The 23,770-nt window shown below is 37.4% G+C and overlaps 1 protein-coding gene across 4 annotated transcripts in view; it reads left to right on the plus strand.

The window, feature by feature from the left end:
* Positions 1-425: 425 nt before the first annotated feature.
* The window catches only part of Cul1 (cullin 1), a 440,744-nt gene continuing 417,399 nt past the window's right edge, over positions 426-23,770 (plus strand). For 2 of the 4 annotated variants that reach the window (XM_090389115.1, XM_090389118.1), the window contains exon 1: positions 426-492. The gene's annotated coding sequence lies outside the window, so the exon portion shown is untranslated. The other 2 variants (XM_090389116.1, XM_090389117.1) reach the window with 1 other exon arrangement.

Below are 23,770 nucleotides of genomic sequence, written 5' to 3' on the forward strand. Positions count from 1 at the left end.
ACCCAAGTTTCCGGGAAGAAAACCAAGTTGTCTACGCCTGAGATGGACTGACTGGGCCACGGAGTGAAAACAGCGCGTTAAAGCTCCTTTCGTTATTAAAACGGTTTCAGCTCTGGCCTTTTCCACCAGTTCTTGGAGGATGGTGATTATAATTACTGTGCTACCGCGAAGACTGGTGTGGGCGATAGAAATTGCAACCTTTGTGATCACTGTTTTTTCAATATTATATTTTTTATGGAAGTGGATTAATTATGTACAGGGAGAAAACAGTGTTGGCATATCAATTTATGGAATAAATTCTTTACATTATAATTTTGTAAATTTTACTTTGTCAAAACAAACATAACGATTATACTCTGACATTTTACCGGTGTAGTTTCCTTTACTCAGCGACAGAGGGCTCTGATTAATTTTTCACAGCGCCAGAAATATGTTGGATTTTATAATATTTTGACTGTTGAGGTGATGTTCGAATGAATTATATTTCTATAGGTGAGTTTAGAGACCTTGTATGTAGATAAACAATGTCTCGTTTATTCGCGGTGTTTAGCTGGGTTTTGTTAATCTGAGAAAATGTGTGTTACCCTATTTAGGTCACAATTTGTTTCGGAAGAGTTTATTGTATCATTTAGTATACCGCCATTTTGAGTACATTAGACATACGATAATGACATCAATTGGTATTATTTGGGTATTAGGAAAAAACATTTTTGTTACGGGATAAAATTTTACATATATGTGTAGTGTACAATAAGTGGTGCGATGTACAAGCTACCTAGAGACATTTGGAAACAGCATGGAAAGTAGTGATGTCCTTTAACTGAAGTGTCGACAACCTTTGCGATTTAACTGGACGGCTTGTGATCGTTCTTTGAGGTAGCATGGAATTTTTTTCTTTGCTTTTGTTTCTTCCTTATCAAGTAGTTAATTTATATTACTTTTAATCACTTTATTCATTACATATGTTCTTTTATTTCTGTATTACAAATAAGCATTGTCATGTACAGTCCATTTCTTCGTGTTTATTGGCAGTCATATCACAACTTTATTTAATATTAAAATTTTTAATATTATTAATTTTCAACCTTAGAATAGCAATAGTATAACCATATTGTCAGTAATGTTTCTCCCTTATCTTGAATACATAGTCTTGTTGTAGACAGGTGAAAAAGTGACTGTTTCACATTATCTTAATTGGAAGCGTGAAAATCATTTTACATTTATAAGTTTGCTACTGTTTTTTTCTTTTTTTTTTTTGAGAGAACTTTACTCCCCTCGTGCGCACGCACATACAGGTATGAAGCCAGTTCTGGACCACTGATGTGTAAATGTATTTCATTAAATCGTTTGTATATAAATGCTAGTTGGTCGTGATTAAGTACCCAGAGCTGTCACGTTTGTTTAGTTCTACCGAAGTAGTTGTATATTTTAAGAATAATCCACTTTTGGGTTTAGACTAAACTTAGAAATCGCAATTTTCATTAAGTAGTGTTGTCAGTTTGGAAATAATGTTCTTTAAAAAAATTAGAGAATATTTACATTATTGGTAACTAACTGCATCAAAGTTAACCAGATTCTGTTAATACAATAGAATCAGTATACAGTAGACTCCTTGAGTATTTCTCAACTATGCAGGGAAATAAGTTTGCCCGCATAATCGAAACTCCACCAAATAATCCAACACAATGCGAGAAAAAACTTGTATATATGTAATATATAAGTGATTCTTTTTTTTTTTTTTAAAAGAAAAACAATGAAGTTTGCATTTTTCTTTTGATATGTGAGTGGTAATACCTATAGTTGGCAGAGTTATCAGGACAGTGATAGTGGGGTCTCCTTGTTGCTCCATGTAGTCAATTAGACTTGTTTAAATTTGACACTTTTTATCACCTTTTTATGTTCATCATTAAGCTAAAGTTTTGTTTAGTAGATAGAACAAACCTTTCCATTTTTAGCATGTGAATGAACACAGATTCAAATTAAAAGTAAATTATAGGAAGGAAGTAAATAATTAAAAGTAAATATAGCTATACAGTAGTAAGGGAACATTTACAAAATGTAAATGGCCAACATCATTAATGGACTCTGAATTTTTGTTATTCAGTATGAGACTCTGGATTCGCTATCCAACCTTTTTTTTTTTTTAGTGGCCAAAACAAAGTGAAGGTTGTAGGTTGATAGGTTCTCATTGGAGGTGGGCCATGAGAGCAGTTCCTTACCTCTAATTACATATTTTTCAAAATAGAATTTAATTTTGGTTATCAGTGTTTATATTTGCAGTTTTTTTTTTTTTTGTTTTACATTTAATAATTTAATACAGCAATTAATCCAGCAATTATTACAGTTATAATAAAATTGTTAAATACTGGGAAAAACATGTAAAATATCAAGCAATACAGAAAAATCGGATATTACTAAAAATGTATACTTTCAAAACTCAGTGTCAGACTGCGTTTTTGTGACATGCAAAATGCTAGCATGTCACAAAATGTAGTTTTAAACTCGGATGGCAATAAAATTAAATTATTAAAGAAGTTGTCTGACTGTGAGCTCTTATAGATATGACTGTTTACCATTTTCATCCCCTTACTCTTTCTTGCATGAGTGAAATTGCATTATCTGCAAAAGGTTAGATTTTAATTCTGTTGGTGCTGGAATTGTGGAGGCCTTTACTAGTGGGCAGCTTAACTAGTCTGGGATGGAGGTAAATGGTTTACATTCTAGGATAATGTGTATTTTTCATTCTGCATACAGACATATTGACTTTAGAATGCACATATTTGTATACATGTTACAGTGGTACCTTATGGCGCTCTACTTCCACCCTTCCCCCATTCCTCTACAAGTGCTTTTACTCATTGTTTATTATGACAGTAGTAACAAAAGATACTTTTCAAATGTAATATTTGGCTATAGGCTATCAGTTTTGTAATAATTGCAACTGTAAAATTGTCATCGCAGAAAATTCATTCGTTGTAAAATGATGAGCTCTTGATTGTAGATAGTAATAAAAAAAAAAAGGATGTTACAAAGTAATTTTAACATTGCTGCATAGTAATTAATTTCATTTATTAGTTTGATGCACTGTGAAAGCCACTGCTAAATATTTAGCATTATCATTAGTAGAGGCATATGATGCAAGAAAGCAAGCTTATACAGCATCAGCCAAATTTGTCCATGCTTTTGCCTTTGAGTTTTACTTCTATTGAAAATATATCATTCAATCTTAATGATGGTGTGTGCTAATGACATTAATTAGAATTGAATGTATTTTTAATTAAAATTATATAAATGAATGAGATTTATGATAACTTTCAGCTGTCTCACGTGAGAGTTTCACTTGTTTGTCATTGGGATATTATGGTGTGGCAGTTGATCTCAGTGAGTGTTTTAGCCATGCAGTAAGCACTTGTAAAATATGAATCATATGGATAAACAGTATGTTTATCCATATGGGATATATTGGTATATGGAATTTTTTTTTTTTTAAACTAAGAAACTTAATTGACAAAGCATATTGTATCTACAAATTATATTGTAGATACAGTTGATTACAGAGATTGAATAAATGAACTACTGAATATTAAAATGTAGTTTTTATTTGTTTTTTTTTTAACAAATAAATAAATGTAAATAATTCATGTAAAAATGCTAGATTGAGGAAAAATATATTTATTTGAAATATTATTTGCAGTCTGATCGCCAGCAGAATGCCAGAAAATCTGAAATTGTGTTTTGTATGTTTACAGTTTTTGATACAGTCGGACCTCTATATAACAAAATTGACCGGTTACTTGAAAAAATTAGTTAAAGAGAAATTTCATTATAAAGAAATGACATTGTCAACAATGAAAAATACTGTAATTCAACATTCAGTAATATAGTAAAAATTGTGAAATAAATCAGAAATAAGTGGGAACAAATAAATTTTCTAACATTTTAAAACAATTAATTTATTAATAGATACATATTAAGAAATGACTAATTACATGATGGGCACAATATCTTAGTATTTAGTCTCTAGAGCAAAGTTTCCGGCATCCCCCTCTCCCCATACTTCTCCTTCAACCCATTCACGGTACTAAGTACTATAGGTTTTTGACACCTTTCATGTTTGGGGTTTTCATAAAAAAAAAAAAAAGTATGCTTTTAAGAATTATTTCATAAAATATAGTTATTTTTTGTTGTACACTGTTCATGAAAATGTTTGCATTTGTTTAAACATTCAAATATATTTTCTTCACGCGAAGTTTCAAATGATGCCAACATTTCATGTTTGGAAGATTTAATATTGTCCTTATTTTTCCTTTGTTGCCGTCATTTTTATCCTAGTCATTGATATTGTCGCTAGTTCTTTAAATACTCACTAAAATGTTGGAGTCACTCGGATATTCAGCTACTTTTTTTTTGACTATAATGCTCAGTTACAATCTGTTTATGATAACGAACATTAAGTAAATCTGTATGACAAATGTCAGTAGGATTGTCTTGAATGAAGATGGCCAGCGATGACACTTCTATTGAGTTTACTTAATCACTGGTGACTGCATTCACACTGAATAGATTAGTTTAATTAAAACATAAAGCACTACACCAAGTCCAGTGGATGTTGGCATTTTAGTCTTCTGGGAACTTCACTGTTATCCAAAAGGTTCATCGCCAGGTAATTTGGATGCATTTCTAGTCGTCGTTGGTATTTAAAAATTAAATTAAATTTTCTGTTTATACTCCGGGACGGTCAGAGGAGTTCACAAGATAGACAGAATACAAGAAACAGCACCTTATTCAGCAGTCACAGGCTTGAACCACGGTCACTCAAGGCACATGTACTTATGCACCTGACCACTATGGTGGCCTATAAATTTCTCACTGTAATTGCCTATTTCTTCTTTTACCGCTGGCATGTTCAGGTCTCTGTGTATCATTTTATTGGTAAGATAGTAGGGCGAGTTGGTAATCGTTCTCAGCATCTTTGATTGAAAGCGTTGTAGTATTTTTATGTTTGAGGTGCTGGTGGTACCCCAAAGCTGGGTGCCTTATGTCCACACAGGTTTCAGTATGAATACCCGCTGGCTAAAGGCAAATTTCCGCACATCTATCCTACATCTGTCTTTTCTCAGTTTGAATTTATGCCCTCTCAGGCGATTACTCTGAGCAAGAGGAAAAATCCCATTGGCATTGAGCATGCTCAAACCATTCAAGGCTTTATGCATCTCTATCAGATCACCACGCCGGTGCCTAGTCTCCAGACACTGTAATTTGCAAAACTTAAGCCTTTCTTCGTAAGAGCAACCCTTTGTTCCATTCACTAATCTTGTTGCCCTTCTCTGTACTCGTTCCAGCAGCTCTACATCCTTCTTGAAATGAGGCCTCCAGACAAGTATACAGTAATCAAGGTGTGGCCTGACCATTGCCTTATACAAGGGAATAATCACCTCCTTATCCCTGCTAGAAAAATTCCTGTATATCATTGACAAAGACACCATGAACTACTCTTGCAGCCCATCTGCACTGCTCAGAGAACTTCATATCTGCCTGCACAATTATCCCCAGGTACTTTTCATTCTATACCACTGTCAGTGTTAGTACCACAGAGTTGATACGTTGCTCTGGGGTTGGTTTCCCATATGTAGTACTTTACATTTGTCAATGTTAAACTTCATTTGGAACCCTCTCAGCCCATCTGCTCAACCTTTCCAGATCCTGTTGCAGCAGCATAGTGTCAGTAGTGTCCTTGACAACCCTGCCAACCTTTGTATCGTCTGCAAACTTGGACATTAAGCTTGATATACCATCATCAATATCATTTTTAAATACAAAAAACAATAATGGACCCAACACTGAACCCTGAGGGACTCCACTAATAACATTAGTCCACGATGAGCAGTGTCCATTGATTACCACTGTCTTCTCCCCCTCAACCATCCCTTTATCCATAGCAACAATTTGCCTCCAATGCCACACTGCTCCAATTTGTGCAGCAGTCTTCCATGTGCAACAGTATCAAAAGCCTTTCTAAGATCCAAATATATAATATCAAAGTTATCCAGTTCTTTTGTGACTGCATCATAGTATCCAATCAAATTGGTCAAGCAAGACTTTCCCTTAAGACTTTCCCAAAACCATGCCGTGTCCGAGCTATAACTGAAGTCTTGTCTAGATGATCCTGCAGTGCTTCTTTAATCAGTGCCTCCATTAATTTTCCTGGAACAGAAGTTAAACTCACAGGTCTATAATTACTTGTTATGGGCCTGTTACTTAAGGATGTGTCATGCCAGTAATAGTACACTGTTGAGGAAGGAGACAGTGGTCTCTGAAAGCTTCAGTATTTTAGTATATTTTTAACGATTTTTTCATTGTTTTTAATTGTTTTAACCTGTTTTATTGTATTTATTGTAATAGTCTAGTTTAACCGATATTTGTATCATTTTTATTTTATTTTATAGTAAAAATTTTAACCGCTTGGCTGGTGTTTGAGTGTAATTATTTCAATATAATTACTTGTGTCAGCCTTTGATCTTCCTTTGTGAATTGGGGGGGGGTCACATTTGCACGTTTCCAGTCTATGGGTACCTCCCCTGAGACCAAGGAAGCTCTCATAATTATGGCTAAGGGTTTGCTTACTTCCTTTGCTGCCTCCTTTAATATAACTGGATAGATCCCATCCACCCCAGGTGCCTTTATTGTGTTTATCTTCAACAATTTCTCCTCCACTTGACCCTCAGTTATTACAAGATTATCTAGTTTACTGCCAGAGTTGAATATATCTCTGGCATTCCCCTCTTTGAATAACTCCTCGTGTGAATGTCAATGCAAAATATTCATTTAGTTTGTTAGCTTCCTGAGCAGGATCATCAACAGTTGAACCATTGATATCAAGTGGACCAATCTGATTCATCCCCTTCCTTCTAAAGTTTACATAAGTAAAGAACTCTTTGCTGTTTTTCTTTGCATCCGTTGCCAAAGATTTCTCGTAATCTGCCTTCGCCTGCCTAACTTCCTTTGTAACTTGGTTACAGACCAGCTTATATCTATCATAGGCTTCTGTGTCACATGTTAATTTATATGTATCCTATGCATTTTTCTTCTCTGCCATATGTCTCATTGGTTCGTATGATATCCATTTAGGCCTAAACCTTGAACAATATTTCTTAGTTGGTATGTAAAGCCTAGTAGCTTCCAAGATAAGTTCTTTGAATGCTTCCCATTTTGAATTTGCTGTTGGTAATATCATCAGTTGGTCCCACTGTATAGAATTTAAATACTGTCTCAGACCATCGTAGTTGCCTTTACGAAAGCAAAAACCCTTCCCTTTCTCCCTGATGGTAGTTATCTCTTTGAGTAAATCCCACTTCAGCACACTGTGATCACTGCCACCTAGTGGTTCCTTTATCTGCAGATTTAATGCATGAAGAATCACTACTGATAATCAGATCAAGAGTATTACTCCCTCTAGTTCCCTCCCGAACAGCCGATGTAGAAAACAATCATCCAATAAATCCACAAATGCCTTGTTAGTGTAGTGACCAACCCACAAATTCCAGTCAAAATCTGGGAAATTAAAATCCCCCATTATAAGAATCTCTGATTTAATGGCCCACTCTATTTCCCTGTACAGTTTCTTATACTCATTAGAGTCATTTGGCCTATAGCACACTCCTACTCTCAATTTTGATCTCCCAATGCTTGTCACACCAAACTGACTCGACACTGCACTGTCCAGCGATGTCGACTGGCTTCACTTCCTTGGATTTTGTGTTTCTTAACTAATAACATGACCTCTCCTCCCTTCCTATCCTGTCTATCCTTTCTGTACACATTGTACTCCCAAAATTCCAGTTCTGCATTCCTTATATCTGTGTGACACCACATCTCTGATATCCCAATAATATCTGCCTTTGATGTTTTGAGCAATATCTCAAATTCATCAAATTTGAGGTATTGCTCAATTCACTTGTTCAATAGTGCCGTGTTGCTATCTGAATTGATGTGGTGGAATTATTAAGTTTTCTTCTTCTAGGATCGGTTTCAGCCATTTATTTAATATTAGCTTTTCTATAATTTTTGATAATATTGGTAGTAGACTGATGGGCCGGTATGCTGTTACTTCATTGGAGGGTTTCCCAGGCTTGAGTATCATTATTTGGGCAACTTTCCATGCTGCTGGGAAATAGCCCACGTGTATTATGGCATTGTATATGTGCGTTACTTCAGCTGGCAAGTAGGCTTTTATAGGTGGAGACAGTTGATAAGCAGCTTCAAGATAACGATGGATTTCTTCCCCTTCTGCTGTAAATTCAGAGGGATATGGTTGGAAAACTTTTGCCAGGTTTTTAGCAAAAAGTGTTGGCTTTTTCTGAGTCACTTTTTGCCCAGTCATTATTAGGTTTTTTGATAGGTGGTTACTGGTTGCATTGGCTGTTTATCCTTTTTGTGGCTTTCCACAAGGCATAATAGTCAGTGGCATCAGTTGCAGTTATGTTCCAGATGTTCTTGAATTGACTCATTTTTTTATTGCATTGAGTGTTCTTTTTAAATTTCTTGCTGCATTATTAAAATTTCTTTTGTCTTCAGGGTTTCTGCTCAGTTGCCAGACTTGTCTTAGCCTTCATTTTTCTGCTATTGTTTGTTTTATGATGATTGGCAGATTCTGTTTTTCCCTGTGAGTTTTTATTTCTGGTGTAGCTTCCGAGGCAGCAGATTGTATTATTGTTGTTAGATTTTCTACAGCTAGGTCAATATCATCAGATGTTTTAAGAGGCAGTTTATTCTTCATAATAAACACACCAATTCCCAATTGGTGTGTTTATTATGAAGAACTGGTGGTTTCTGTCTTATTATGATATGCGATCAGAAGATAGGTCTAGACTCTATGTTATATCTGTATAAACTTCTGCAATCCCTTTAGTTATGAAGATGTCTAATATATCGAAATTTTCTCCTATCTGTCGGCCAGTATGTTGGCTTGCCTGTAGATAAATGTTCATAATGATTTTCTTGCATTACCCTTTGTAGTGTTCGTCTCCTCGGTGTTATTCTTCTTGAACCCCATTGTATATGCTTGGCATTATAATCTCCTCCTGCGATAAATCTGTTCTCAGAAACTTGGAACAGGGTTATGAATTGTACTAATTTTTGTTTGTACTAATATTATAGCTTGGTGAGCAGTACACTACGGAAACCGTGATAAGTCCTCTCCAGTCTTCAATTGCAATACTCGTTGCTTGGGTAGAATTTGTTTTGTACTTGGTTAGCTCATGGTGCTTTATGGAATTTTTAACAGTTATTGCCGAACCTCCCCAAGCTGCTCCATTCAGGATGTTTTGTCATAGTAGCTATAGTTCATTTTAAAGTGATTTCTGTGATCAACATGATATCTAAGTTATTTTCAATAATAAATGTTGTTACCTCCTGGCTATGTCCTTCCAGGCCGTTGGCATTCCATGAGCAATTTTTAATGATTTTATCATTATTTAAGTTTTGCTACAAGTGCTGTTAAAATCCAGGTTGAGCATTGTTCTTATGTCTTCTATCAACCTTGCCTGATTTCCTGCTTGTCTTACCAGTGCTTGTTCCAGTCTGAAGAGAGATTGCTGCACTTGTGTTGGCATATTTTGTGTGAGGTTGTTCTGTTCTTGGAATTGCTGCGATCTTTCTTATACTACTTGAGCATAGGATAAGACTGGTCTGGCTTGAGGTTGTTGCCTTATGTCTTGTTCTGTATTGCCTGTTGTTGCTTCTGGTTGGGTTGTTGTTGAAAGTTGTTTCACCCTGTTTGGTGGAAATCTTGCTTGTATCTCCTTTTGAACAGTACATCCTTTATAGTGGGCTGGATGTGCTCTGCTACAAAGAGTGCATTTAGCTGGGGTCTTTCTGTCTGTCAGTTTTTGGACAGCTGGTTGTCGGTGGTTTTTAGCACATTTTACATATTAGATCGATGAAAACAGAGGCATTTTGGATACTGTTTTATATTGCAGATCCTCACAACCTGATGGTTGTGTTTTTCTTTATCAGCTTTGATGTCATCTAATTCTGTTGAGTAATGTACATCTCGGAGTTACGACCCTATAGCATCTATTTTCTTTCGGTGGTGAATGCGTATAAAAGCTGTAATCAGTATTTTCTAGTGCTTTGGCTATTAGCACATATGCTTTACTAGTTTTTGGCATAATTCTGACCTTTTTTTCTGTTTTCTATTTTGTACATATATTCTTCAGGAACAATTTAGTTTAGTTTTCCTAGTAATGATTTTATGTCCTCTATTTCTATATGGATGGCAGGTACGGCAGGAGTGTTCCTTGTTTGTGTTTCACCATCTTCTCAATTGTCTTCTTCTGTGTCTTGAGCTAGTACATCGAATTTGTTGCTTGTTACTGTTGAGTATTGTATTTGCTTTGACATTTCTTATATCAGATCCGGGGCTATTTCTCTTTGTTTCTCTTGATGTGCTTTCCATTCATTGCTGTTGTCTGGATCAACTGGGGTTGACACACTGCGGCTAATCTTTGATATTGTAGACATTATTGGTTGCAAAAGTGCCTGATTTTGGTTACTGATAGCTTGTTGGTTTGGATCAAAATTAGTCAGCTGATTACATATAGATTGGCTTAATAATGGTTGCTGGTATTACATGCTGGCTTGATTTGTTATACTGTACTGATACTATTGGCTGCACTGCAACATATTCTTGCGAGTAGCTGTAACCTGAATCGCCGTATTGTTGGGTTGGTTGTTGTGGGACATAAAAAAAAGGGAGGGTAAACTTCAGCCATTATCAACCCACTGCAGGATGGAAGCCTCCTCAACAATTTATGCTGAGGGAAATGGACCATAATCTGCCATGCTGGTCCAGTGCAGGTTGGCAGATTGACCGTATTTAGCAGTCAGGCTTGAACCCTGGTCTACTCAAAGAGCCTGTGCTACTGCACTCCCACTCCTGACCACTCGGCTATGGAGGCCAGATTGTGGGACATAGCATCCAGCAACATTGTGCTGATTCATTTGCATTATCATTAAGTGAATATCAAATATGCATTGTAGCAAGGAAGGAGTTTTTCCCTTACTTTTAACTAATTAGTTGTAGGATTAAGAGATCAGTCCCTGGGGTTGGGTGAGTCTGATTCCGTCTCCTTAGGCTATATTGTTCAAAGGGCACTTTCAACAAAGGCTAGATGATAGCCCTGAAACAAGATCAGATGACTTTGCAGCACTGTTTCTTTACCCAGAATACTATTAATACAAATATATTAATTACTAATTACCTGATAAAGGCACAGGTGAAACAAGAACAACTTGTAGCTAGTAGCATAAGGATCCCATAGGTACTACTCATAGAATTTAAGACTATAACTCACAATTAGACAGTAAACACAGAGCACAGTAAAAATGCGACTGCACTGACCGATGTTACCTTGTAATTCAGCTACTATGACATTATTATCAACTCTTAAAAATTTGTTGAGAACATTTGCTCCACTGATCAAACCTCTTGCTTGGAATTCTTCCCAAGATTGCTCAATATCTTGTAGTAATTCATCCCTCTCATCGCTGTTAATAAGCATTTTAGCAAAACTTGCTTTTGTGAAACAAATCTTAATCGTTGTTTCTGTCACATCTTGACTCCACACTTTTGCCAACTCTGATATGCACATCCACAAATCTATAATAGAATAGACCTATAATAGAATAGACACCTATCTATTCTCAGTATAATTTTTTTTCAGTATGTATGTTCGGTAGTGCATTTTCAAATTATTGATAAAGCTTTGGTCCATTGGCTGCAGTTTAGACAAGGTATTTGTTGGGAAGAAAAGTTTCACAGTTGTAAGTTTCGAAATTACCAATTAAGGTGGGCAGTTGTGAACGATCAACATGGTTTTTTGCTCAAACCATTGAAGATCTTATACATCTCAATTAAATCACTTAGCAGGTGGCTAGTCTTGAGATGCTGCAATTTGCAGAACCTGAGCCTTTCTTGGTAACAGCAACCCTTTTGTTCTACTCACCAATCTCGTTACCCCTCTCTGTACTTGTTCCAGCAGCTCTACATTCTTCCTAAAATGAGGTCTCCAGACCTGTATGCAGTACTCAAGATGTGACCTGACTATTGCCTTTATACAAGGAGACAATTGCCTCCTTATCTCTGCTAGCAAAATTCCTGTATATCATTGACAAGATGTGAGCTACTCTTGCAGCCTGTATATTGTCTTCACTACTCAGAAAACTTCATATCTGACTGCCACCCAGTCAGATATGAGTACCAACTGGGTAGTACCACCCAGTTGGTACGTTACTCTGGGGTTACTGCTACCTATATATATATATTTTTTTTTTATGAAAACCCCAAACACGAAAGGTATCAAAACCTATAGTACTTAGTACCGTGCATGGGTTGAAGGAGAAGTATGGGGGGAGGGGGATGCCGGAAACTTTGCTCTAGAGACTAAACATGGGTTTCACCACTTCAAGCCTCCAATAGGCAAAGTGGTGGTATTTCACCGGTTGATGAAAGTCATCTACCACCTGAGAGTATGCAGTACTTTTTACATTTGTCAATGTTAAACTTCAGCTGCCACCTCTCAGCCCATCTGCTCAACTTTTCCAGATCCTGTTGCAGTAGTGCACTATCATTACTGTCATTAACCCTGCCAACTTCATATCGTCTGCAAACTTAGACATTAACCCTGATATGCTTTCATCAATATCATTGATAAATACAGAAAACAACACTGGGCCCAACACGGAACCCTGGGGGACTCCACTAATACCATTAGTCCATAAAGAGCAGTGTCTGTTGATTACCACTCTGTCTTCTTCCACTCAATCATCCTTTTATCCATTGTAGCAATTTGCCTTTAATGCCATACTGCTCCAATTTGTATAGTAGTTTTCCATGTGCAACAGTATCAAAAGCTTGCCTAAAATCCAAGTATATGATATCAAAATTATTTTTTGCATCCAGTTCTTTTGTGACCACATTACAGTATCCAATCAAATTTGTCATGCAGTCTTGTCTAAGTGATACTGCATTCCTTGTTTAACCAGTGATTACATTATTTTCTCTGGAACAGAAATTAAAAGTAACAGGTCTGTAATTACTTGTCACCCTTTGATCCCCCTTTGTGAATTGGGGAAACATTTGCACATCTGCTGTCCATGGGGACCTTTGAGACCCGTGGGGATCCTGAGTCCAAGGAATCTTTCATAATTATGGGTAAAGGGTTGCTTACTTTCTTTGCTGCCTCCTTTAATATAACTGGATAGATCCCATCCACCCCAGATGCTTTTTTTATGTCAATTTCAACAATTTCTACTCCACTTTGCTCTCAGTTATTACAAAATCATTTAGCTCCCTGCTACAATTTGATAAGCTTCTGGTCTCCACTTCCCTATAGACATTCCTCATGTGTGAATTTAGATGCAAAATACTCATTCAGTTTGTCAGCTGCCTCAGCAGGATCATCAACAATCGAACCATCAATATCAAGTGGTCCAAAGACTTTTACATAAGTAAAGTCTTTGCGCTGTTTTTCTTTGCATCCTTTTCCAAAGATGTCTCATAATCTGCCTTTGCTTGCCTAACCTCCTTTGTGACTTGATTAAAAACTATTATATCTACCATCGCCATCTGTGTCTCCTAATTATTTATATGGGTCCCATGCCATGAGTCTCATTAGTTCATCTTACATCCATTTATGTATAAACCATGAACAGTATTTCTTAGTTGGTATGAAAAGCCTAGTAGCTTCCAAGATTAATTCCTCGAATGCTTCCCATTTTTAGAATTTGCTGTTGTAACATCATCAGTTGGTCCCACTGTATAGAATTTTAAAAAATCTCTGAGACCATTGTATTCACCTTTACGAAAGCAAAAATGCTTCCCTTTACCCTTGATGGTAGTTGCATCTTTAAGTTTTTTTTTTTTTTTGGTAGTTGTTGGCGCATAGGCCTTCTGTGACCATAATGCACCTCCCAAGGTTTTTTTTGCAGTACTTCGATCCAAGCGGGAATCGAACCCACGACCTTTGGGTTGCCAGGCAGGCACTTTATCCACCCGGCTAGCCCGGTCGGCACATCTTTAAGTAAATCCCACATCAGTACACTGTGATCACTGCCACGTAGTGGTTCCTTTATCTGCAGATTCTTAATGCTTGAAGAATAACTGCTGGTAATCAGGTCGAGTTATTACTCTTTGGTTGCCTCTTGAAGTTGCTGCTGTAGAAAACAGTCATCCAGTAAATCCACAAGTCTTTCTAGTGTGTGGGTGATCAACCCACAAGTTCCAGTCTATATCTTGGAAGTTAAAATCCCCAATTATAAGTCAATCAGATTTACTGGCCCACTATTTCTCTGTACTGTTGTTCATTATACTCATCAGAGTCATTAGGCCTATAACACATTCCGTATACCACTTGAATTGACTCATGGTAATATTAATACCCTGTTGAGAAACGTGAGTGGTGTGATTTGTATATGCTGTATAGCATATACAAATGATTAGTTGAATCACATTTTAATTGAAATTTTAATGCTAATTATTTTTTCACATACTGTTTCCTATATAGGGCTTAGGACAAAATGGCATTTCTTTTTAAAAAACCAAAAACCTACTTTCCCAATTTTTGTCACACCAAACTGACTCTTATTTGCACCAACCAATTCTCTAATTCTTTTACTCTTTTTATCACCTAAACATTTATCACCTTTAAAAGTTGGTGTCTTTTTCGGCAGACATTTAAAAAATAGAACTGTTTTGTCAACGTTGAATATGGCTTTGGGCTCATAGTCCTCCATAATTTTTTTTTAAAAACTGTTCCTTTCCAATGGGTACAGTCTTCTTCGATTACAACTGCAATTTTGCCAGAAACAACTTTTTCGAGTTAGCCATGGCACTTTTTAAATTTGTCCAGCCAACCAGAACTGGCTTGGAATCTTTTCTGCCTCAGAAAAGATGCGTACTCCATAACCTTTTCTTTTATTAATGGCCCTGATATCGGTATGTTTTGGTCTTGAATCTACTTCACACACTTAAAAACAGCATCTACATCTTCATACAAGCATTCTTTTGCACGCTTCCAACTAGGTCCCGTTTCTTAACAGTTTGAGAATCAAAACGCAGTTTTTCAGAATGGCTGACACACTACTAGCAGGGATACAAAATTTTAAAGCGATTACTTGTCCACTTTTTAGTGGACAAGTAATCACTGCACTCAAGGATTTCATCTTATAAGGTTACTTGCACAGCACCTAAAACAAAACTGATTTAGGGACCACTTGTACCACCCATGTAAACAGAGACAGGTGAAATTTAGTGGAAGTGTGGACCTATTTCTGCAAAACAACAGATGAATTTCCAGAATAAAAGGAAGATCACTCTCTCTCCTAATTGGCTCTGGTCAAGTTGACCAGAGCCAATGTCTGTCAGGAATAAGTTTTAATCTTTGCCAATGGCTGTTGGCACGTAGTAGTTACCAACTGGTACGACTTCTCCATCCAGTAGAGATGATTGTATAGGTTTTACGGGGATCACTAAATTGCAGCATGTTTTAGCTCTTAATTTGTGCTTTCTACAGCATCAGCTGTATAGTCTAAAGACCAGTGGTGCGAACAATTCTTACCCAGGTCTCTGGAAATCGGTTCCTTATATTGAAATTTTCATCATATGAAAACTGTTTTCAGTGTAATGACCAAGGGGAAATCAAAAAATTCGCTAAATAGAAAAATACGCTTTATGTATCCACCACTCACGTTTCTCATCAGTGCCCTGTTGAAAAACGTGAGTGGTGCGATTTGTATATGCTGTATAGCATATATAAATGATTAGTTGAATCACATTTTAATTGAAATTTTAATGTCAATTATTTTCTCACATACCGTTTCCTATATAGGGCTTAGGACAAAATGGCATTTCTTTTTAAAAAACCAAAGTAGATCATTTTAATTATTGGTAAGCCATATTCTATACATGTTCTGTATTGTTTTTCTGCTATATGCTCATATAAGGTGTTTTTTTTTTTTTTTTTTGTTCTTTGAGCCATTTTACACATTTTTGTAGAATCTCCAAAGTTTTGGAATTGAAAATTAATTTTAAAAGACTAGGTATAGTTTGGAATATAGGCTGGCACATTTGGAACTGTGCCATTTTAACACCAAATATCATGGTGATAGTGTAGAGCAGAAAGTTTTCATTGTGAAAACGAGTGAAGTACAGTTGATAGTCACAGGTAAACTGAACCATAACTAACTTGAATTATCCACAATAATAATATTAAAACTAATTTTTATTTAAAATTAAAAAAAATTTAAACTAATGAAAGTAATAACAAACTTACACATTTAAGTTAAAATATATGAATAGTTCCAAGGATGCATACATTCTTTGTACTTTTAGCTCTGTACCATGTTATACCATAGAAAACAGTTTTAATTTTCTCAACTGATGTTTAAACAGTATTTTAATGAAAATAACTTGATTTGCATATTTCAGTTTTGATACTTAAACATATTGATGAAATTATTACATAGGTATAACTTTTTTTTTTTTTTTTTTTTTTAATACTAAGGATAACCTCCAATTAAAGTCTCAGGTTATACAGGTGGTTTTGGTCATTAAACTCAGCACAAAAATTGAAATTCCATGGTTAAGGTACAGAGAAATTTCTGTGCAGAGTTTAGTTAATATAATATACTAGCATAAAATATTATTCCATATTTCTACTTAAATGGAAGAAAGAAGTTGCCTTCTCAATTAGTGTGAAGGATGTGTTTAGTGCCAATTCATATGCCTACCTGATGTGTCAGATGAACTAGACATCATCATCAGCCATTTTCAATCCACTGCAGGATGAACGCCTCTCCAGCAACTTTCCAGTTCCTTCTGTTTTGAGCACTGGCCATCCATTTACTACCCAAAAACTCATGAATTTTATTTATCCATCTCCGCCTTTGTCTTCCAGGTTTTCTTTTAGCTCCTCTTGGGTACCATTCTGTTATTTTCTTAGTCCATCTGTCACCATGTCTTCGAGCTATGTGTCCTGCCCAAGACCATTTTAGTTCTTTAGTTTTGATAAGAATGTCCTTTACTTGAGTTTGCTGCCTAATCCACGTGTTTCTCTTCTTATCTAACAGTCTGATTCCCAATATAATTCGTTCCGTTCTTCGCTGTGTAGTTCTCAGCTTCTCTTCCATTCTTTTGGTGAGTGCCTAAGTTTCACTTCCATAAGTCATGGTGGAGAGTATACATTGGTTCATTATTTTATGTTTCAGACAAACTGGGATATTGCTCTTCAGTATGTGACTATATTTCCTGAATGCTATCCATCCAAAATTTATTCTTCTCTTGACTTCCAGCCATTTATCAGTATTACAGCTAATAACTTGTCCCAGATAAGTATATGACTCCACGTTTTCAATTACTGCTCCTTCAATCATTATTTCCCTTTCTGTGGCATACATGTTCATCATTACTTTTGTTAGCCATATTCATATTTAGTCCAAAATCCTTACTAACTGTGCATAACTGATTAAGATTTTCCTCTAATTCTTTGGGATCGTGGCTTATGACCACAATGTCATCTGCAAATCGTAAATGGTTTAGGTACTCTCCATTCACATTGACTCTTTTCTGCGACTAGGCTAATCTTCTGAAAGCTTCCTCAAGCGCAGCAGTAAACAGCTTCGGAGATATTGTCTCCTTGTTGAACTCCTTTCTTGATTTTAAATTATAGCATTAGCATTAGTAGAGACATTTGATGCAAAAAAGCAAGCTTATGCAGCATCAGCCAAAAATAAATAAATAAAAAAATAACCACTTCACCCCTCTGTTTGTTTGAAATACCTGTCCAGCTGAGCCTTAAACTTATTCAGGCTATCAACCTCCATGACAAGGGATGGAAGTCTGTTCCACCAACCAACCACCCGCTGGCTAAAGGCAAATTTCCTCACGTCTATCCTACATCTGTCTTTCCTCAATTTGAATTTATTTGAATTTATGCCCTCTCAGGTGATTATTCTGAGCAAGAGGAAGAATCCCATCAGCATTGAGCATGCTCAAACCATTCAAGGCTTTATACACCTCTGTCAGATCACCTTGCTGGTGCCTAGTCCCCAGACACTGCAATTTGCAAAACTTAAGTCTTTCTTCATAAGAGCACCCCTTTGTTCCATTCACTAATCTTGTTGCCCTTCTCTGTACTCATTCCAGCATCTCTACATCCTTGAAATGAGGCCTCCAGACCTGTATACAGTACTCTAGGTGTGGTCTGACCATTGCCTTATACAAGGGAATAATTACCTCCTTATCCCTGCTAGAAAAATTCCTGTATATCATTGACAAGACACCACGACCTCCTCTTGCAGCCCGTCTGCACTGCTAAGAGAACTCCATATCTGCCTGCACAATTAACCCCAGGTCCTTTTCATTCTCTACCACTGTCAGTGTAGTACCACAGAGTTGATACGTTGCTCTGGGGTTGCTTTTTCCCATATGTAGTACTTTACATTTGTCAATGTTAAACTTCATTTGCCACCTCTCAGCCCATCTGCTCAACCTTTCCAGATCCTGTTGCAGTAGCATAGTGTCAGTAGTGTCCTTGACAACCCTGCCAACCTTCATATTGTCTGCAAACTTGGACATTAAGCTTGATATACCATCATCACTATCATTTATAAATACAGAAAACAATAATGGACCCAATACTGAACCCTGAGGGACTCCACTAATAACATTAGTCCACGATGAGCAGTGTCCATTGATTACCACTCTGTCTTCTCCCCCTCAACCACCCCTTTATCCACAGCAGCAATTTGCCTCCAATGCCACACTGCTCCAATTTGTGCAGCAGTCTTCCATGTGCAACAGTATCAAAAGCCTTTCTAAGATCCAAGTATATAATATCAAAGTTATTCCCTGCATCCAGTTCTTTTGTGACTGCATCATAGTATCCAATCAAATTGGTCAGGCAAGACTTCCCCTTAACAAAACCATGCTGTGTCTGAGCTATAACTGAAGTCTTGTCTAGATGATCCTGCAGTGCTTCTTTAACCAGTGCCTCCATTAATTTTCCAGGAACAGAAGTTAAACTAACAAGTCTATAATTACTTGTGTCAGCCTTTGATTCTCCTTTGTAAATTGGGGTCACATTTGCACATCTCTAATCCATGGGTTCTTCCCCTGAGTCCAAGGAAGCTCTCATAATTATGGCTAAGGGTTTGCTTACTTCCTTTGCTGCCTCCTTTAATATAACTGGATAGATCCCATCTTCCCCAGTTGCCTTTCTTGTACTTATCTTCAATTTCTCCTCCACTTTACTCAGTTATTACAAGATTCTCTAGCTTACTGCCAGAGTTGGATACACCTCTGGCATTCCCCTCGCTGAATAACTCCTCATGTGTGAATGTCGATGCAAAATATTCATTCAGTTTGTTAGCTACCTGAGCAGGATCATCAACAGTTGACCCATCGATATCAAGTGGACCAATCTGATTCATCCCCTTCCTTCTAGAGTTTACATAAGTAAAGAACTCTTTGCTGTTTTTCTTTGCATCCCTTGCCAAAGATTTCTCATAATCTGCCTTCGCCTGCCTAACCTCCTTTGTAACTTGGTTACAGATCAACTTGTATCTATCATGGGCTTCTGTGTCACGTGTTATAATTTGTATGTATCTCATGCATTTTTCTTCTCTGCCTATGTCTCATTAGTTCATCTGACATCCACTTAGGCCTAAACCTTGAACAATATTTCTTAGTTGTTATGTAAAGCCTAGTAGCTTCCAAGATAAGTTTTTTGAATGCTTCCCATTTTGAATTTGCTTTTGGTAACATCATCAGTTGGTCTCACTGTATAGAATTTAAATACTGTCTCAGTCCATCGTAGTCGCCTTTACGAAAGCAATAACCCTTCCCTTTACCCCTAATATTAGTTACCTCTGAGTAAATCCCACTTCAGCACACTGTGATCACTGCCACCTAGTGGTTCATTTACCTGCAGATTCTTAATGCATGAAGAATCACTACTGATAATCAAATCAAGAGTATTACTCCCTCTAGTTGCCTCCCAAATCTGCCTGATGTAGAAAACAATCATCCAATAAATCCACAAAAGCCTTGCTAGTGTGTGAGTGACCAGCCCCCAAATTCCAGTCAATATCTGGGAAATTAAAATCCCCCATTATAAGACTCTCTGGTTTACTGCCCCACTCTATTTCCCTGTACAGCTTCTTATTATACTCATCAGAGTCATTAGGCCTATAGCACACTCCTACTCTCAATTTTGATCTCCCAATGGTTATGTCACACCAAACTGACTCGACACTGCACTGTCCAGCAATGTCGACTGGCTTCACTTCCTTGGATTTTATGTATTTCTTAACTAATAGCATAACCCCTCCACCCTTCCTATCCTGCGTATCCGTTCTGTAGACATTGTACTCCCCAAATTCCAGTTCTGCATTCCTTATTTCTGTGTGTCACCCTGTCTCTGAAATCCCCACAATATCTGCCTTTGATGTTTTGAGCAAACCCCAAATTCATCAAATTTATTTACTAAACTCCCAGCATTGGTGTACACGCAAGTATTCATGCACCTGTTCTTTTTCTTAGCTACCCTAACACAACCTATGTGTTTATTTGTACCCCAATGATTCCCAGCAGTCTCTGAAATATCCTGCATCTTATTTTACAGGCTGCGGCTCATTCCAATAGAAGCAGTGCAAGAATCACTTTCACCTCTGCCAGTGGCTACTGTTAATCTATTAGTCCTTGTATCCCCCCAATCTAGCAGTTTTCCGACCCACCTAACACTGCCTCAATAGCATCAGCAAACATTCTTGCACCCTTTCTATTTAAGTGTATCCCATCCCTGTAAAAGCAGTCTCTCCTGTTAACAAGTACAGACCAGGCTGAAAAAATTCTACCCCTTGAGCCTTGCACAATCTTTCCAGGGCCGAATTGATCGACAGGGCTCTCATCATATACTCCCTCTTGTCGTGTCTGGGCAGAATTGCAGACACTTTCAAATTCAACCCTAATTCACGGCTTTTTTTCAACAGTGACCTGTACTTGTTAAGTAATTCTGCCAGTCTCCTACTCTTAATATCATTAGTGCCAACGTGTACAACTATATCACCTTTTGTGCCCACAGGAGGCATTGAATGGAGCGTGTTGCGAATGGTGGGAGATGTTTAACCAAGATCATTAATACATGAGTTGGAAGAAAAATGGGATGCTAGCAGGTCAGCTTTATCCTTGGCTGAAGTGACAACAGAACCATCCAGTTTAGACAGAGGTGGGAGCAGAGATAGGCAAAAGTTGCAGCCAATAGCTTTTGCAAGAGACCAGAATGCTCGGTTACCATTAGGGCAAGAAGCAAGTTTTCTACTCTTAGCCTGTTCAAACTCTAGTTTGGACTGATTAATAACTGCTTTACAATTGTTGCGAGCTTTGGTGTAGGCAGAAAATGAAACCGGAGAATTAGAAACAAGCCAGTTACGATATGCAACAGTTTTCTCTTGAACAACCTTAGCACATTTATTGGAAAACCAAGTTTTATTTAAAAGAAGAGATTTTAAAGTGGAGTGTTGGGATAAAGGATTCCATTCTTGCAAGAATAATTTCACTGACACGATCTGAGCAAACGTTGACATCAGAAGTTTTGAAACAGTAATCCGACCAAGGAAAAGAAGTCTCGCAGGTCATCCCAGTTTGCATTCTTGTAATGCCAAACAACACGAGGTTGGGAATAGCCATGAGATAAAGGTTCCATTGGAGAAGAGACAATCACCAAGTTGTGATCTGAAGTGCCTAAAGGACCTCTCACTTCGACCATGTACTTAGAAGGGTTATTTGTGAGAAAAAAGATCAAGCATATTGGCTGTATGATTAGGATTGTCCGGTATTCTTGTAGGTAAATGAACAATCTGTGCAAGGTCATTAGTAATTGCAAAAGCCTCAGCATCTTGACCAGCTGTGTCGGTGTGACTAGAAAACGGAAGCCAGCTGGAGTTGTAAACATTAAAATCACCAAGGAAAATTACCTTACTGTTAGGAAAGTTGGACGGGAGAAAGTCAAGTTGCAAAGAGAGGAAGTCAAAGAGCTCCAAGTGATTAGTGGAGTTGGGAGAACGGTAGAGACATCAGATGAATTTGACACAATGAGGTAGAGAGATTTTAAGCCAGAGAAGATCAAAGAGAGGAGATTCCAAATTGCCAAGTCTCTGACAGGGAATATCAGAACGGACATATGTGAAAGTACCACCTTTGAGGCGAAAGGAATCATACAGTGAATAATTTGGGCATCTGAGATCAGCAGTAGTTGAATCAACCGATAACTGAGATTCTGCCAGAAAAAGTATATGGGGTTTGGCCGACTGCAAGTGGAAATGGACATCGTTGAGATTAGAATTGAGACCACGTATATTTGTGAAATGAATTAAGAAGTGCTTGGGAGGTTTAGCAGATAAGCTTGCTCTATTAGTTTGACAATTCATGGTGTATTCAATAGTAAGAAAAAGTGGGTGGGACATGCTGTATGAAGTAATAAAATTTTTGGATATAGCGTACACACGGTAAGAATATACCCAGATCCTTGACATAACGTGGCCTTTACAATGCTCCCCGCATACACACTACTCGGATTCCCTCCAGTCACTATCTGGCAGAGTAGAGGTAGCAAGATTATACAGTAGCTGATCCAGAAACCTCCTAGAAAGTTACCAATAGGTTCGGTCCGGTGTACTAACTAGCGGCCGGCCTGCGAACACAGTTTTAGAGCTGTACCCTCGGAATGTAAGGAATATTGGATCTCGCCATGATGTTCATCATAACCTCAAGTCATCAATCATACTGCATGATGGAAGAGATAGGGAAGAGTTGACCGGAACTTAGCTCTACAGACTAAACTTGGGTTCCACCACTTCAAGCCTCCAATAAGCAAAGTGGTGGTATTGCACTGGTTGATGAGTCATCTACCACCTAGTACTGCCTGGTAACATAGAGGGGCGGCATTCCTTCGTGTGGTGTGGGCGGCACACCTCGACCCCTGCTTACATTGGTTCCCACCTGGGTGGTCACCCACTATGCACTTGTGCATTGAGGTTATACCCCGAGGATTACTAACAGTCCCACCATCGTGAAGGTGAAAGCATTAATATAAGAGAGGCTGAAAGAGCTGAACTCTGGAAATATCAGCATTAGTGGAGAAGTGAGAAGACAGAATACATCTGTTCTTGCCTGATGTGGGCATTTATAGGGAAAACTGGATACCCCAATTGCAAAAACAATCGGCAGGCCATAAGAAGGGGAGCTTTGTCATCCTTTTTAGGAACCAAAAAGGGTAACAAATTTCTCTTTTTCAATTGGCAAATTTCTAAACAAAACAAAAGAAAAAATATCACTGAAATAAGAAAGTAAAAAGGTAACACAAACAGGGGCAAGCCTAGGAGCACAGGTTTTGAGAATAAATGGAGAAATGCCATCAGGACTGGAGTATTCTTGGTATCAAGATTGTTCACAAACCTAACATTCTTCTGTTTGGAAGACCACTGAAGGCATTGAAGGAGAGTATTGGGTATGACAGGCGGTACTTTACCAAGGTCCTTGGATAACAAGAGTTAACAAAAATAGAATGCTAATAGGTCAGCTTTGTCTTCAGGTGTGGATACAATAGAACCATCATTATAGTTATTGCTGGCAGCTTGGCAAGAGATTAGAATGCTCAACTACCATTTGGACAAGAGGCAAGTTTTCTACTATTATCCTGTTCAAAATCTAGTT

The sequence above is a fragment of the Mastigoproctus giganteus genome, chromosome 14 (genome assembly GCF_048544385.1).
Source record: "Mastigoproctus giganteus isolate SK-2022 chromosome 14, ASM4854438v1, whole genome shotgun sequence".
NCBI classification, from domain to species: domain Eukaryota; kingdom Metazoa; phylum Arthropoda; class Arachnida; order Uropygi; family Thelyphonidae; genus Mastigoproctus; species Mastigoproctus giganteus.